Consider the following 17,332-nt stretch of genomic DNA (forward strand, 5'->3'; position numbering starts at 1 on the left):
CACCGAAGAATTGATGCTTTTGAACTGTGGTGTTGGAGAAGACTCTTGAGAGTCCCCTGGACTGCAAGGAGATCCAACCAGTCCATCCTAAAGGAGATCAGTCCTGGGTGTTCATTGGGAAGACTGATGTTGAAACTGAAACTGCAATAATATGGCCACCTGATGCAAAGAGCTGACGCATTGGAAAAGACCCTGATGCTGGGCAAGATTGAGGGCAGGAGGCGAAGGGGACGACAGAGGAAGAGATGGTTAGATGGCATCACCAACTCAATGGACATGGGTTTGGGTGAACTCCGGGAGTTGGTGATGGACAGGGAGGCCTGGCGTGCTGCGATTCATGGGGTCACAAAGAGTCAGACACGACTGAGCGACTGAACTGAACTGAACTGAAGTATTTTCTTACAGATCACTTACAGATTACAAATGGAATAACTTTCACATGGAGAAATCTGTCAGACATCATCTTGACCAAGTGATCACAGTTAACATCCTCAATAATGGGACAAAATAACACCATGTGTGTCCTGTGTGATGCACTGAGAAGGACACATCACTTCTGTGCTATTCCTGCCCAAAATATGTAACCTGAACTATGAGCAAAAATTATGCAAAACCAAATTGAGGGACATTCTGCACAATAGCTGCCTGTACACTTCAAAAATGTCAATGTGATTAAAGTCCAGTACAGGTTGAAGGAATATTTCCAGATTAAAGGATACTGAAAACTAATAACAGCTAAAAGCAGTGTGTCATCCTAGACTGGACCCTGGATCAGAGGGCAAAACTTCAATAAAGGACATTAGTGAAACAGTTGGTTAAATATGAATATGAACTCTATAGGAGATAATAGTACATCAAGGTAAGTTTCCTAATTTCGATAAGTGTACTGTGATTATGTAGGAACATTTTACCCCAAATAGCTAAGCTGGCCTTTTGTTAGAAATAGTATTACACGCTGTCGAGGGATGCCTACGTATAAAGCAAAAGTAGGAAGGTACGCACAGAAACCACTGCCAGCAGGGAGTTGGTGGGATGGTAGGTAGTGTTTGAGGTGTGTCTGTGTTAATCACTCAGTCATGTCTGACTCTTTGTGACCCCATGGACTGCCAGACTCCTCTGTCCATGGAATTCTCCAGGCAAGAATACTGGAGTGGGCTGCCATGCCCTTCTCCAGGGGATCCTCCTGGCCCAGAGATTGAGCCTGGGTCTCCTGCATTGCAGGCAGATTCTTTACCATTTGAGGTACCCAGGAAGACCCCAGTGTTTTTGGTAGCAATCAAATATAATCAAGATTGTCGTTGGAAATCCCTTAGGAAGTCACCCATTCAGATGGTTTTTCCTCCAGCATTGGACTCTTCCACTGTTTCTACGGTTCAGCCCTGAATTCAGTAGTGTGCTTGTGTTTGGGGGGCCATGTTGTATGGAAACCATCAGACTCCTAACTGGCCTGGTGGGATGCTCATTGCAGGAAAGGGAAGAGGGAATGATGACAGCCTGGACCTTCACCAGATTAAGGGTCTATTGTATTGTCCAAAACAGGGACAGAGTGTCACCAAGCTCAGCACTTTGTGTGGGAGGACACTTCAATCAGCAGAGCCATATGGCTCTCTAGACCTTCGAGTTTCCAGGAATGGATGGCTCACAACATCCTGTGATAGCTTTTTCTGGTGTTGATCAACCCCTATTGTCAATAATAACTTATTTATATTTAACTCATATCTCCCACTGCAGTTTCAATCCATTTCCTATTACTATATAGATATGGAGAACATTCTCCTAATAACCTTCCTGAGAATGGAAGGTAGCCATGAAAGCTCTTCCTCCTCAGGTGGCCTTTTTTTTCCTTGACCAAAAGGTTCCAACTTCTTTATTTTTTTTTTCCACATTTCATTTTCTAGTCAATTATTTCATTTGCACTACAACCAAATAAACTAAGCCTCAGTGTTTTTCTTTGAAAAAGCAATACATGCAGATGATTAAAATTCTAATAGTACAAAAGGGGTGATTCTATACACCCCTTCTTCCCCCTTCCCCCATGGAAAACCTACAGATGATAGGTTGACTCAGCCTCTTTTTAGATGGTCTTTTCCCATTTACGGTGTGAGGTGGAAAGGAAAATGCACTGGTCTGGGAGTCAGGAGCCTCAGTTCTCGTTCCTGCTCTGCCTCTCATAAGCTCCATGACCTTAAGCAATTCATTCTACCCTGTGGACCTCAGGGTTCCGATCTTGGAAATGCAGAGGGTGGCAGGAATCATGTCTGGATGGTTGATGGGATTTAGTATTTCCATCATCCCCAAAGGTCTTTACTGACACCTTCTGGGGCAAAAGCTACCTCCTCCATCTTGAGAATGACACCAACAAACCAGTTCTGGAAGTTTACTTCTTTTCAAGGCAATTTGAAGGCTGGATCTGCAGCGAGGGTAAACAGCTGGCTTCCCTTTACTGACAGTGTGAGATGTGAACAAGTTAATACTTCCTTGGCCTCTGCTTTCTGCTTCTAGTTCTGAACATCACTACCCCTTCCTCCCCATTGTCTTAATAAAATGAAACGAGCTTAAGTGAACAAGTGTCTATTTAATAGATCCAGTTTACCAAAGCTATAATCAACTGGCAACTGAAGATAATCGTTACTGAAAACTGGGAAAGAGCCCTCAAATTAATGGGTTATTGCAGGTGTGTGTGATATACCTGAGAACTTTACTCCTGCTGATTTCCTGCTTGGGAGAGCAGCCCCGTGACGTGCTACCAGCCACAAAAAGGGGATGTGCCCAATCAACAAGCCCCATAAAGCTAAGAGCAGAGAGGCTGATCTGATCCACAGAAGAAGGTGACTGAGGCATGGCCAGCAGATAATGAACCTCCTGCTTTTTTATTTTTTTTATTTTTTTGCTTGTCTCCTTTCACATCAAATGTAGGGATTCAGAAACCAGATCTAGTCATTGGAAAAGCAAACTCATCTTCTGGACTCCACAGTGACACAGGGGTGGGAGGCTAAGGGAGTCTAGTCCTCAGGTAAGTGTCTTCCTTCCTTCTTTCTCTTTCACCTTCCTTTAAATTTCTTTAAACTACAAAAGTAACAGATATTCATCATAAAAACCAAATTGCATGTAATTGTATGAGACATAAAAGTCTTTAATTTCTACCCTCTCTTCTCTCTTGCCCTTTTCTTCCTTTCCTTCTTTCCTTCATTTTTTTTTTTAAATTATGAAAGTAATGCAGGATCACTGTAAACAGTACAAAATGGTATGAGGCATACAGGAAACCCCTTTCATTCCCATTCTTCCTTCCTATCTCTGTTGTCCCCTTCCTTCCTGTTTCCCCTCCCTTCCTCTCTCCCTCCCTCCTTTTCTTTCTCCTTTCCTTCACGTTTCAAAATTATGTAGGTAATGTATGCTAATTATGAAAGAATTACGCAGTACAGAATTGTATGGTATTCTTTGTATATGTCAGTCGTCAGCCCCCCTCCTACAACCCAGCTTTCATGCCTAATAAACATAGAGACTTACCTTATTCCTTTTAATGACTGCATAGTATTCTGTAGTATGAATGTTCCAGCGTTTATTTATGGGGTGCGAGGTAAGTTTCTGAAATATACCTTGAAATTGTTAGAAAAGTTTAGAGGAAATGCAAGGAAGGTATAAATTGGATTGTTTGCTGCTGAACATTCCATTTTATAGATAGCAATCATATCCATTTCTATAGCACTTTATACTTTGAAAATTGCCTTTGAAATATCACCTCATTTGATCCTCTTTTGTAGCAGCTCTGGGAAATAGGCAGATTATTATCTCCATTTTTACAGATAAGGAAACTGAGGCCCAGGAAAATGAAGGAACGGCAATAAGCAATACAGTCTCAAAGCTAGTTACGGATTCTCAGTCGGATCCTCTTCCAGCACTGGAAATTTAACCTGCATTTCATCTCGCAAGTCATAAAAGATTTAGACAGCCCCTTACTTCTAGGCTTGTAGTTTAGAAAATCCATCCAAGTCATACAAATTTCCTTATTATTCTAATGAGAATAGCAGCAGCACACTTGGTAAATATGAAGAGCTTTATTAACGGCTGGTGCTCATAGCACGCCCAAGACTCATTTGGTTTCCTAATTGGCTTCTGTTACTTTAAATATAAAGTGAGTCAATTCACTCCAAACCCTGCTTAGAAGTGGAAAGAAATATAATATGTTGCCTTATTCTATAGAAAAAAAAGGTGAAAATCAGTGGTAAATCATTCAGAAGTGTATTTTATTTAAAATCAGAAAATACCCACCCGTGCCTTACTGCCAAGCTTTTGTAATAGTTTCCATAGGATTTGTAGTTTTAATACCACTTTTGGTTGGAGCAAGGGGGACTTCCAGTATGTTTCCCAAATAAGCAGCTTTGGTTATGATTATTTAAGGAGAGAAGGTGGGTCAACATAAGAAAATAGTCAGGTTTCTCTAAACAGATGTGCTTTTAGAAATAGCAATGATTTGATGAGTTACTTTTGTCTATCAGATCTTGCATAATGCTTCCTCCAAAAAGTTTAGCATCATTAAAACGGCAAGTTGGGTTGAAGTTGTGCGCATTAAGGTTGAATATATCACCTTTGGGGAGGGTGGGGGCGGCTCAAAAGGGAGGGGATATATGTATACATATAGTTGATTCACTTTGTTATACAGCAGAAAATAACATTGTACAGCAACTATACTCTAATTAAAAAAAAAAAATGGTTTCTGAGATTTAAAGGAAAAAGGTTGAATACATCACCTTTTGTAATTATACATTTAATGACTGAGTTCCCCTCTGGGCTAACTGCCCCATGAAAGCAGGTATCTCTGTCTTGTCTTTCCAGCACTGTATTCCCAGTGTGTAACACAGTGTTTGACACATAGTAGGCACTCAATAAAATGTGTTAAGTGGATATGCAAATAAATCAGTCGATGAGGTGGCAGCCAAGCTGCATAACTCACAAGCATCTATATTGTGGCTGACTATGTCAGCTTTGGGTCTTCTCTAGTGGCTCAGTGGTAAAGAACTCCCTTGCCAATGCAGGAGACACAGGTTCGATTCCTGGGGCAGGATCCTTGAGAAGGAAATGGCAACCCACTCCAGTATTCTTGCCTAGGAAATCCCATAGACAGAGGAGCTTGGAGGGCTACAGTCCATGGGGTCACAAGAGTTAGACATGATTGAGGGCTAAACAGCAACAATAAATGTTGGCTTTGAGCAACAGGAAAAGTCTTGTGTGGGATCCGAAGGACAAGTATAGTAACATGCACTTGGAAATCGTTTGTTCTGACTGAGCTCAGCTTATTTCTGGTTTTTCATTGCAGGTTTAAACAATGAAAGAACACATATATCAGAAGCTTTATGGAACCATTCTCATGTCGAGTTTTATCTTTCTCTCAGGTAAGAAAATGTATTCTTATTAACCCTTTTAATATCTCATGGACAGTAGGTTATCGAAATAAAGTATTTGACAAATTGTTGGGTTGCCTCTTAATGGCCTCCTGTTAGTTCATATGGCTAGAGGACAAGTTGGAGCTTCAGCAAGTGAATCCACTCACTCAGGATTACCTGTGATGGATGGAGAACTGGCCTCAAGTAGACAATAGCTTGGACTACTGCTGTCTTTGACATTTCTTAATGAAACTCTGAAATGCCATTTGGGGGCCAATCTGCACTTAACTGAAGCTTTGGTTTTACTTTTAGACTGTTTTCTTTTATGCATAATGCTGTATTTAAAGCTCCCTGGAGTACTATGATATCATCTTCCTATCTCTATTATATATATAGCAACAATCATAGAATACACATGGGAAAGCTGAGGTGTGCCAAAAGCTGGTCACTGATTCATGGTAAGGAACGCGTATCTGATCTGGGAGGCCCAACCCTTGACTGGACTGTGATCAAAACAGAGACAGATTCTGTCTTTGTTTCTATTCTGCAGCAAATAGATGATTGAGAAAGTTGAACTGCAGTAGCTGGTAATTTGGAAACTTGAGAATGAGATCGTTTTGGAAGACTGCAGTGTCATCCATGTTAAGTGAATTCAGTAAGATAACATTGCTCATTTAGCACATCAGTCTTTAGCTAAAAGGCCATACATGCCAATGAGTGACAATTCCTTGATGAAATATACTTCGGGTTTAATTGGAATGGCCCTCAGATTTGAGAGCTGATCTTCTGGAAAAATACCAAATCATCATCACCATCGGCAACAAACACTGACTGTGTGCAGGGCCTGATGGGAAACTCTGTTTCTTATCATGAAGCTTGAAATTGGATCTAGGGGTCACAGTGGCAACTCTGTCGCCTGGCCTTGACTACTTGCTAAGATGTTGACTTATCTTTTCCCAGTTTCCTCAAAGGCAGGATGTTTGTCCTGTTTCTTTATCCAAAGCATCCAGCATAGGTCTTGACACACAGCTGAGGCTGTCAGTACATATTTGTTGATTTAATAAATTCATGCGGTTTGAAATTATAAAACTTTGAACACCTGTATGGTGGTGGTGTGTGTGACACAAACTCTAAGTGGATTTTGTGTGTGTGGTGAGTAAAGAGGGATCTGGGAATAGAGGGACCTAGAAGTCTTTAGTGAAGTCATGGAAGAAAAAGTTGAAGAGTAAAATGCGTTTTGTGAGGATTGTCATTGATCAATAAAAATTACAATAGATGTATTGATTTTAAGCCTTAAAATTAATGAATCAAGACAATGTTTCTTTTAGGTTCAGTTCAGTTGCTCAGTCGTGTCTGACTCTTTGCACCCCATGAACCACAGCACGCTAGGCCTCCCTGTCCATCACCAACTCCCGGAGCCCACCCAAACCCATGTCCGTTGTGTCGGTGATGCCGTCGAACCATCTCATCCTCTGTCGTCCCCTTCTCCTCCTGCCCTCAATCTTTCCCAGCATCGGGGTCTTTTCAAATGACTTAGCTCTCCGCACCAGGTGGCCAAAGTATTGGAGTTTCAGCTTCAACATCAGTCCCTCCAATGAACACCCAGGACTAATCTCCTTTAGGATGGACTGCTTGGATCTCCTTGCAGTCCAAGGGACTCTCAAGAGTCTTCTCCAACACCACAGTTCAAAGCATCAATTCTTCTGCGCATAGCTTTCTTTATAGTTCAACTCTCACATCCATACATGACTACTGAAAAAACCATAGCCCTGACTAGATGGACCTTTGTTGGCAAAGTAATGTCTCTGCTTTTGAATATGCTGTCTAGGTTGGTCATAACTTTCCTTCCAAGGAGCAAGCGTCTTTTTAATTTCATGGCTGCAATCACCATCTGCAGTGATTTTGGAGCCCAGAAAAATAAAGTCAGCCACTGTTTCCCCATCTATTTGCCGTGAGGTGATGGGACCGGATGCCATGATCTTCGTTTTCTGAATGTTGAGCTTTAAGCCAACTTTTTCACTCTCCTCTTTCACTTTCATCAAGAGGCTCTTTAGTTCTTCTTCACTTTCTGCCATAATGGTGGTGTCATCTGCATATTTGAGGTTATTGATATTTCTCCCGGCAATCTTGATTCCAGCTTGTGCTTCCTCCAGCCCAGGGTTTCTCATGATGTACTCTGCATATAAGTTAAATAAGCAGGGTGACAATATACAGCCTTGACGTACTCCTTTTCCTATTTGGAACCAGTCTGTTGTTCCATGTCCAGTTCTAACTGTTGCTTCCTGACCTGTATACAGGTTTCTCAAGAGGTAGATCAGGTGGTCTGGTATTCCCATCTCTTTCAGAATTTTCCACAGTTTATTGTGATCCACACAGTCAAAGGCTTTGGCATAGTCAATAAAGCAGAAATAGATGTTTTCTGGAACGTTTGTGCTTTTTCACTGATCCAGCGGATGTTGGCAATTTGATGTCTGGTTCCTCTGCCTTTTCTAAAACCAGCTTGAACATCTGGAAGTTCACGGTTCACGTATTGCTGAAGCCTGGCTTGGAGAATTTTGAGCATTACTTTACTAGCATGTGAGATGAGTGCAATTGTGCGGTAGTTTGAGCATTCTTTGGCATTACCTTTCTTTGGGATTAGAATGAAAACTGACCTTTTCCAGTCCTGTGGCCACTGCTGAGTTCTCCAAATTCGCTGGCATATTGAGTGCAGCACTTTCACAGCATCATCTTTCAGGATTTGAAATAGCTCAGCTGGAATTCCATCACTTCCACTAGCTTTGTTCGTAGTGATGCTTTCTAAGGCCCACCTGACTTCACATTCCAGCATGTCTGATTCTAGGTGAGTGTGAGTGATCACACCTTAGTGATTATCTGGGTTGTGAAGATCTTTTTTGTATAGTTCTTCTGTGTATTCTTGCCACCTCTTCTTAATATCTTCTGCTTCTGTTAGGTCCATACCATTTCTGTCCTTTATCGAGCCCATCTTTGCATGAAATGTTCCCTTGGTATCTCTAACTTTCTTGACGAGATCTCTAGTCTTTCCCATCCTATGTTTTCCTCTATTTCTTTGTATTGATCACTGAGGAAGGCTTTCTTATCTCTCCTTGCTATTCTTTGGAACTCTGCATTCAGATGCTTATATCTTTCCTTTTCTCCTTTGCTTTTCGCTTCTCTTCTTTTTGCAGCTATTTGTAAGGCCTCCTCAGACAGCTATTTTGCTGTTTTGCATTGCTTTTTCTTGGGGATGCTCTTGCTCCCTGTCTCCTGTACAATGTCACAAATCTCTGTCCATAGTTCATCAGGCACTCTGTGTATCAGATCTAGTCCCTTAAATCTATTTCTCACTTCTACTGTATAGTCATAAGGGATTTGATTTAGGTCATAACTGAATGGTCTAGTGGTTTTCCCCACTTTCTTCAATTTCAGTCTGAATTTGGCAATAAGGAGTTCACGATCTGAGCCACAGTCAGCTCCCGGTCTTGTTTTTGCTGACTGTATAGAGCTTCTCCATCTTTGGCTGCAATGGATATAATCAATTTGATTTCGGTGTTGACCATCTGGTGCTGTCCATGTGTAGAGTCTTCTCCTGTGTTGTTGGAAGAGGGTGTTTGCTATGACCAGTGCATTCTCTTGGCAGAACTCTATTAGCTTTTCTCCTGCTTCATTCTGTACTCCAAGGCCAAATTTGCCTGTTACTCCAGGTGTTTCTTTTTGGTTATCCAACAATTAGTTTTCATTGTCCTTCAATTGGTGAGAAATTCATCATTTTTCCTGGAAAAAAAAAATCGGTTCTTGAAACAGTCCCCATCGGACTTCAGATGAGTCTCCAGCTTCCCAACTATGAGGGTCTGTGTGGGAGACAGAGTGAGGTCAAGCCTAGATCGGGCAGAAGGTGATTCAGATGCCATCGTTGGATGAGGCCAGAGTATGGAGGAAAACCATGTCCATGGAAAGAATATCAAGGGTCAAGAAGAAGAAACCAAACCTGTCATAAGGCCTAAAGGGTGAGAGCAGCACCAGCAAGGAGCGGGTGAAGACTGAGGTCAGGACCTGAATGGCTGCAGAATGGAGGGGAAGGGGAAAGAGAAGGGAAAGAATAAAGCAGAAATAGCTGCTGGGCTCCCTGCTTTTTAAAAACAATTTTTTATTTTTTTTTAATTGGAGTATAATTGCTTTACAATGTTGTATTAGTTTGTGCTGTACCATGAAGTGAATCAGCCATAAGTATACATCTATCCCCTCCCTCCTGAACCTCCCTCCCGCCATCCCCCATCCCACCCTTCTAGGTCAACACAGCTGAGCTCCCTGTGCTGTCCAGCTGTTTCCCAGTGGCTATCTATTTGCAGGGCAGGAATAGAGACGCAGACACAGGGAATGGACTCGTGGATCCCAGCTTTTACTTTTGGTCTTTGATAGCCTATTCTCAACAGAGCAATCAGAGAAATCCTTTAAGGTACTAAGTCAGTCACTCTTTTACTCAAAACTTGTCAGTACATCTCCATCACAATTAGGATACTCTATAATTAGCCCTAAAAAGCGCTGCATAGTCTGGTTTCCCAGTGCCTCTTGGGCCTCATTTCCTACCACACTTCCCCTCTCTCACTCCAGACACACCTTCCTAGTCCTCGAGTGTGGCAAGCACAGTCCCATCTCAAGGCCTTTGCATATACTATTACCCATGTCTGGGTCGCTCTTACTTCACATCTTTGTGACCCTAGCTCTTTTTTATCCCCTAGGACTAAAGTGACTCTTCTTCACAGAGGTTGTCCTTAACTATCTGATTGAATGTAGACATTCCTGACCCCCCGCCCCCCATTTTCTAGCTCATCAGCCTTTTAATTTCCTTCAGAGCACAGTTCAGAGTTCGTAATTCTTCTCTTGTTGAGTGATTGCCTCTCTCTCTCTCTGGAATGTTAAGGCCAGGGACCTGGTGTGGACATGTGTTCACTCTACCACTGTATTCCAACACTGCCACATGATCAGGGCTCAATGACCATCATTGTTCAGTAAATGAATGTTCCAGGATGCTTTTGGCTTTATGAATAAGAACATCTATTTGTTGAGTGAGACATGGCCTTGGATGCAAGATTTGAAGGGACAATCTCATTATCTTTGTGAAGGTGATTCCTCTGCCTCCTATTCCAAGAACTCTTGGCAAGCCACATACATGATCTGGAGGAGAGGCCATGTTGGATAACTCTGTGACTGGACTGGTGAGAGAAATGAGGCTCAAAGTTGGGTGCTTCTATATACAGAAGATCTGTTTTTTCATTTTTGTTTTTACATTTGTAGGGGGCAAATTTATTCATTGATGGTAGGAATTTTTTTTCTATATGTAAAGTTCCAGGTTAGTATACCATCTGTTTTAATTAGTTAAAATTTATTGAAGTATAATTGATTTACAATATTATACTAGTTTCAGCTGTACAGCATAGTGACAATATTTTTACAGATTATAATCCACTAAAAGTTATTACAAGATAATGACTAGAACTGCCTGTGCTATATAATATAGCCTTGTAGCTTATTTTGTACATAATAACGTGTAATTCTTAATCCCCTACTCCTATATTATCCCTTCCTCCACTGCTTGTTTATTTCCTATATCTGTGAGTCTGTTTTGCATATACATTCATTTGTGTTACTTTTTAGAGTCCATGTAGAAATGATATCATACTGTATCTCTCTCTGTCTGACTTATTTCACTAAACATAATATTCTCTAGGTCCATCTGAGTTGCTGCAAGTGGCTGAATTTCATACTTTTTATGGATGCATAATATTCCATTGTGTGTATGTGTCTGTGTGTATATAAATCTTTTAAAAATGTTAATACTTATGTAAAATATTATTGTCGATAATATAAAAATATTAGTAATACCGACATTGTCAGGATACCTTTGCCTTATTAAGCTGTATCAGTATTAAGGTTCAGTTTGGAAATAGTACAATAGGTAGCACATCTTCTTTATCTGTTCATCTGTCAGCGGACACTTCGGTTCCTTCCATATTTTGGCTTTGTGACTAGTGCTACTTTGATCACTGGTGCATGTATCTTTTCTAATCAGTGTTTTCATTTTTTCCAAATATATACTAGATGGTGGAATTGCTGGGTCATATGGTAACTCTATTTTTAGTTTTTTGAGGAGCTCCACACTGTTTTCCATAGTGACTGCACCAATTTGCAATCTCACAAACAGTGTACAAGGGTTTATCTAAAGATAGTTGGTTCCTCACAAGACCAGAGAGAAGTATAGGCAGTGGATGGCAGTAGCCATCATCATGTGGACGGTTGTCTATATGATGGCCACAGTGATGTGGGTCATGGAGCTCCCCAATATCAAGCACGTATCTACTATATCTACTTAGACAGCCAAGGCTGGTCTACTAAATTTCTCAATGCTCTTGGATATTCTTTTGCAAAGATTTGTGGACTAAGAGCCAGAAGAGCCCTTTTATGAGTAATGACTTTTCCTTCGTTGAGGCAGGCATGGTATACCCTTGGCAGAATGTTCACCTTCAGAATTGGCAGATTCTTTACAGGATTGGTACAGCCCACGACTCTAGGGAGCCCCTTCCCTCAAATCAGCTCTGATTTCTCTCCTTCCTTGGACAGGAGGTATTGCCAGGTGGTTAGCTGGGCTTTGAGCCTTATGCAGTATTATGAGTTGAATTGTATCCCTCCCACAATTCATATGTTGAAGTCTTAACCCTCAGCACCTGAGAATGTGACCATGTTTGGACATAGGGTCATTACAAACGTAATTAGTACATTATTAAAAAGATGAAGTTACACTGTAGTAGTATGGGCCCCTAATTCAATATGACTGGTGGTCCTTATACAAAGGGGACATTTGGACACAGATAGGCACACAAGAAGAAGGCCATGTGAGGATAAAGGCAGAAATTAGGGTGATGTAGCAGAAGCCACAGAACACCCCATATTGTCCATAAACCACCAGAAACTAGGAGGCCAGAAACAGATTTTTCCCTCAGGGTCCCCACAAGGAAATGACCCTGCCTACACTTTGACCTCAGACTTCTAGCCTCCGGAACTGTGAGACAATACATTTCCGTTGTTTGTGGTACTTTGCTTAAGTACCTGGCTCCCTGGCAACTTATTCCACTCAGACACTCGGTCAGGGTCTCTGGATCAGAACTCTTGCATCAAGTAGAGGAAAGCAGGTTACTTTATAGGGGAGAAACAGAGACCAGGTCATGCCCACAGTGCCTGGCCAGGAAGGAACCCCATTTGTTGACTCCTCCTAAGATGGTGCAGAGCAGCGCTCCTGAAATCTCAGTCCCCTAACCTTTGAAACACTTTAACATTTCAAGGAGAATCTTTACCAAGAGAGGACAGGAAAGCTAGTATAGAATATATCTGATGATTACTAATCCTGTCTTCAGAAAACAAAGGGATTTGGTTGAAAAAAAAATCATTCTGATTATCTACCTCTCAGGGTTCTAATTTTTTGTGTGTGTGGCCACATGGCATGTAGGATCTTGTTCCCCAACCCAGGATCTAACCCGTGCTCCCTGCAGTGGAAGTGTGGATTCTCAGCCACTGGACCACCAGGAAAGTCCCTAGAATTCTAAACTTTTTATTTACTGACTTTTACTTATTTTATTTTTTAAAATTTGTCTATCTATCTATCATCTATTTATTTTTGGCTGTGCTACTTGCAAGATCTTAGTTACTCGACCAGGGATTAAACCTGGGTCACAGCAGTGACAGGGCCAAGTCCTAACCACTGGTCTGCCAAGGAATCCCCTCACTGACTTTTGCAATGAAGGTATTTGTTACTTTTGGGGTCTGATAGGGAGAGTGAACTCTCTCCTGATATTTTGCCAAAGATTTTCTAAAACAGAGGGCCGGGCACACAAGTTCAGTTTGTAGTTCAGAATTTGTCATCCTATGCCGGATGCTTCACCCACATCGCTGATAACTTTTGCACAATGGACAGCCCTCCATCTACCCACTTGTTCGTCTCCAAGTCAGTGCCCTAATACAGTGCACAACCATTATATATTCAGTATGTAGCAATAAATGACCTACTATGTGCCAGCTGTTATGCTGGGCACTGGAAACTGGCAGTAGGGGCCAAGGCTCCAGTTATCCTCCTGCCCTGAAAATCAGATAATAAAAAGCAGGAGCCTTCTGGGGGAAAGTGGCATTGTTTAATGCTCAGTGAATTCAATTCTGCTTAAAAATTGCTTAAACTTGGCATCATCAGGCAAACGGCTTTGGAATTTAGCAAAAAACAAAATTACATACTGAGTAACAGACCTGGGGCATGATCTTGCTGTATCAATCTGCTAGAGTTTAAAAATGGTAGCTGATAGATGAAGACATCCTGAGAAAAGAAAAATACAAATCAATATCCCATATGAATTTAATGCAAAAATTCTTTTTTTTAATTAATTAATTTATTTATTTTAATGGGAGGCTAATTACTTTACAATATTGTAGTGGTTTTTGCCGTACATTGACTTGAATCCGCCATGGGTGTACCTGTGTTCCCTATCCTGAACCCCGCTCCCACCTCCCTCCCCATCCCATCCCTCAGGGTCATCCCAGTGCTCCGGCCCTGAGCGCCCTGTCTCAGATGCAAAAATTCTTAACAAAATACTAACAGACAAAATCCAGTAGCATATTAAGAGGATTATCTACCCTGACCAAGTAGAATTTATGTCAGGAATGCAAAGGTGGTACAACATATAAAAATTAATGTGTCAATACAATACACTGCATGAATAGATTGAAGGGGAAAGACACATGATCATATTAATTGATGTAGAAAAAGTATTTGACAAAATCCAACACCCTTTCATGATAAAAGCATTCAACACACTAGAAATAGGACATAACTTCCTCAATTTGTAGAGGGCATCTATGAAAACCCCATAGTGAACATCATAGTTAATGGTGAAAAACTGAAAGCTTTTCCTCTAGATGAGGAACAAGACTAGAATATCCATTTTCACCACTTCTATGCAATATTATACTGGAAGTTCTTGTCAAAGCAATTGGGCAAGAAAAAGAAATAAGACATCCAAACTGGAAAGAAAAAGTAAAACTATATTCACAGATAATATAATCTTACATAAAGAACATCCTCAGGAATAAAAAAAAAAGAATATTTAAGTTAGCAAATAAATTCAGCAAAGTTGCAGGATACAATATCAACATATACAAATTAGTGGTATTTCTATGCACCAGCAATGAGCATCTGAAATGAAATTAGGAAAACAATTTTGTTTACAATACTATCTAAAAGAATAAAATGCCTAGGAATAAATTTAACCAAGTAGGTGAAAGATTTCTACACTTAAACCACAAGCATTGCTAAAATAAAGAAGACCTAAATAAATGGAAAAGCTCCCATGTTTATATATTTAATATTAAGATAGCAATATACCACAAAGAGATCTCTAGATTCGATGCAAACCCTATCAAAATTCCAATGCTCTTTTTTACAAATATGGAATAACTGATCCCACAATTCATATGGAATTGCAAGGAACACTGAATAGGCAACAAACCCTTGAAAAAGAACAAAATTAGAAGACTCATACCTCCTGATTTAAAAACTTACTACAAAGCTACAGTGATCAAAACAATACATTATTGGCATAAGGATAGACATGGATTAATGGAACAGAATTAGAGTCCAGAAAGAAACCCATATACGTCTGGTCAATTAATTACTTTTTCCTCATTGAATGGTCTCAAGGGTACCAAGACCATTCAATGAGGAAAAGTAATCTTCAACAAAAAGTGATGGGAAAACTGGATCTATAAACATATATCCATTGTATACATAAAAATACATGTAAACACAGGTAAAAGAATGAAGTTCACACCATATAAAAAAATTAACATGGATGAAAGAGCTAAATACAAGAACTACAACTATAAAATTTTTATTAGAAAGCATAGAGGTAAATCATCATGACCCTGAAGTAGATTTGACAGTAGATTTTTAGAAATGACACCAAAAGAACAAGAACAAAAGAAAAATAGGTAAATTATACCTCATCAAAATTAAAATCTTTAGTGCATCAAAAGACATTAGCAAGAAAGTTAAAAGACAGCCTACAGAGACTTCCCTCGCAGTTCAGTGGCTGCTGTGCTGGTTCATTTGCCCAGTTGTGTTTGACTCTTGGCAATCCCATGGACTGTAGCCCTTCAGGCTCCTCTATCCATGGAATTCTCCAGGCAAGAATACTGGAGTGGGTTGCCATGTCCTCCTCCAGGGGCTCTTCCTAACCCAGGAATCAAACCTGCATCTCTTGCATCTCCTGCATTGGCAGGCAGATTCTTTACCTCTAGCACCATCTGGGAAGCCCCTGGTAGTTCTGTGGTTAGGACTCTGCAATTTTGTTGCAGGGGACGTGAGTTCTATCCCTGGTTGGGGAACTAAGATCCTGCATGCCACATGGCATGGCCAAAAAAGAAAAGAAAAAGAAAAAAACAGCCTACAGAAGGGGAAATATATGCAGGTCATATATTTCAACATATTTCATAAGGTCCTAGTACACAGAATACATTAAGAGTGCTTATAACTCAACAAAAAGACAATCCAGTTTAAAAAATGGGCAAAGGACTTCAATAGACTTTTCACCAAAGAAGATATGTAAATAGCCAACAAACGCATGAAAAGATGGTCGATACCATTAGTCGTTCAGCTCAGTTCAGTCGCTCAGTCCTGTCTGACTCTTTGCGACCACATGAATCGCAGCATGCCAAGCCTTCCTGTCCATCACCAACTCCCAGAGTTCACTCAGACTCATGTCCATCGAGTCGGTGATGCCATCCAGCCATCTCATCCTCTGTCGTCCCCTTCTCCTCCTGCCCCAATCCCTCCCAGCATCAGAGTCTTTTCCAATGAGTCAACTCTTCACATGAGGTGGCCAAAGTATTGGAGTTTCAGCTTTAGCATCAGCCCTTCCAAAGAAATCCCAGGGCTGATCTCCTTCAGAATGGACTGGTTGGATCTCCTTGCAGTCCAAGGGACTCTCAAGAGTCTTCTCCAACACCACACTTCAAAAGCATCAATTCTTCAGCGCTCAGCCTTCTTCACAGTCCAACTCTCACATCCATACATGACCACAGGAAAAACCATAGCCTTGACTAGACGGACCTTTGTTGGCAAAGTAATGTCTCTGCTTTTGAATATGCTATCTAGGTTGGACATAACTTTCCTTCCAAGGAGTAAGCGTCTTGTAATTTCATGGCTGCAGTCACCATCTGCAGTGATTTTGGAGCCCCAAAAAATAAAGTCTGACACTGTTTCCACTGTTTCCCCATCTATTTGCCATGAGGTGATGGGACCAGATGCCATGATCTTCTTTTTCTGAATGTTGAGCTTTAAGCCAACTTTTTCACTCTCCACTTTCACTTTCATCAAGAGGCTTTTGAGTTCCTCTTCACTTTCTGCCATAAGGGTGGTGTCGTCTGCATATCTAAGGTTATTGATATTTCTCCCAGCAATCTTGATTCCAGCTTGTGTTTCTTCCAGTCCAGCGTTTCTCATGATGTACTCTGCATAGAAGTTAAATAAGCAGGGTGACAATGTACAGCCTTGACGTACTCCTTTTCCTATTTGGTCTGCATAGAAGTTAAATAAGCAGGGTGACAATGTACAGCCTTGACGTACTCCTTTTCCTATTTGGAACCAGTCCGTTGTTCCCTGTCCAATTCTAACTGTTGCTTCCTGACTTGTATACAGATTTCTCAAGAGGCAGGTCAGGTGGTCTGGTATTCCCAATTCTTTAGGGAAATGCAAATCGAACTCACAGTGAGATGCCACGGACACCCTGTAGGATGGCTATAATATTTCTTAAACCCCAGAAAACAATGGTTGGCAAGGAGGTAAAGAAGTTGGGACCCTCATAGATTGCTGCTGGAAAACAGTTTGGCTGTTACTCAGTAAGTTAAACATAAAA

General features: G+C 40.9%; 2 long non-coding RNA genes across 2 annotated transcripts; one reads left to right on the forward strand and one right to left on the reverse strand.

Annotated features, from left to right (window-relative positions):
* The first annotated feature begins 2,767 nt into the window (after positions 1-2,767).
* On the forward strand, positions 2,768-11,269 carry LOC129640295 (uncharacterized). Its single transcript, XR_008708727.1, has 4 exons — positions 2,768-3,013; positions 5,315-5,390; positions 10,505-10,597; positions 11,110-11,269. It is a non-coding gene; the product is annotated as an uncharacterized LOC129640295 (long non-coding RNA).
* On the reverse strand, positions 2,931-4,078 carry LOC129640297 (uncharacterized). The gene is made up of 3 exons (XR_008708729.1): positions 3,740-4,078; positions 3,508-3,585; positions 2,931-3,066 (listed from the first exon to the last, which is right to left on the reverse strand). It is a non-coding gene; the product is annotated as an uncharacterized LOC129640297 (long non-coding RNA).
* Positions 11,270-17,332: the final 6,063 nt, after the last annotated feature.

Source organism: Bubalus kerabau, chromosome X (genome assembly GCF_029407905.1).
Source record: "Bubalus kerabau isolate K-KA32 ecotype Philippines breed swamp buffalo chromosome X, PCC_UOA_SB_1v2, whole genome shotgun sequence".
In the NCBI taxonomy this organism is placed as follows: domain Eukaryota; kingdom Metazoa; phylum Chordata; class Mammalia; order Artiodactyla; family Bovidae; genus Bubalus; species Bubalus kerabau.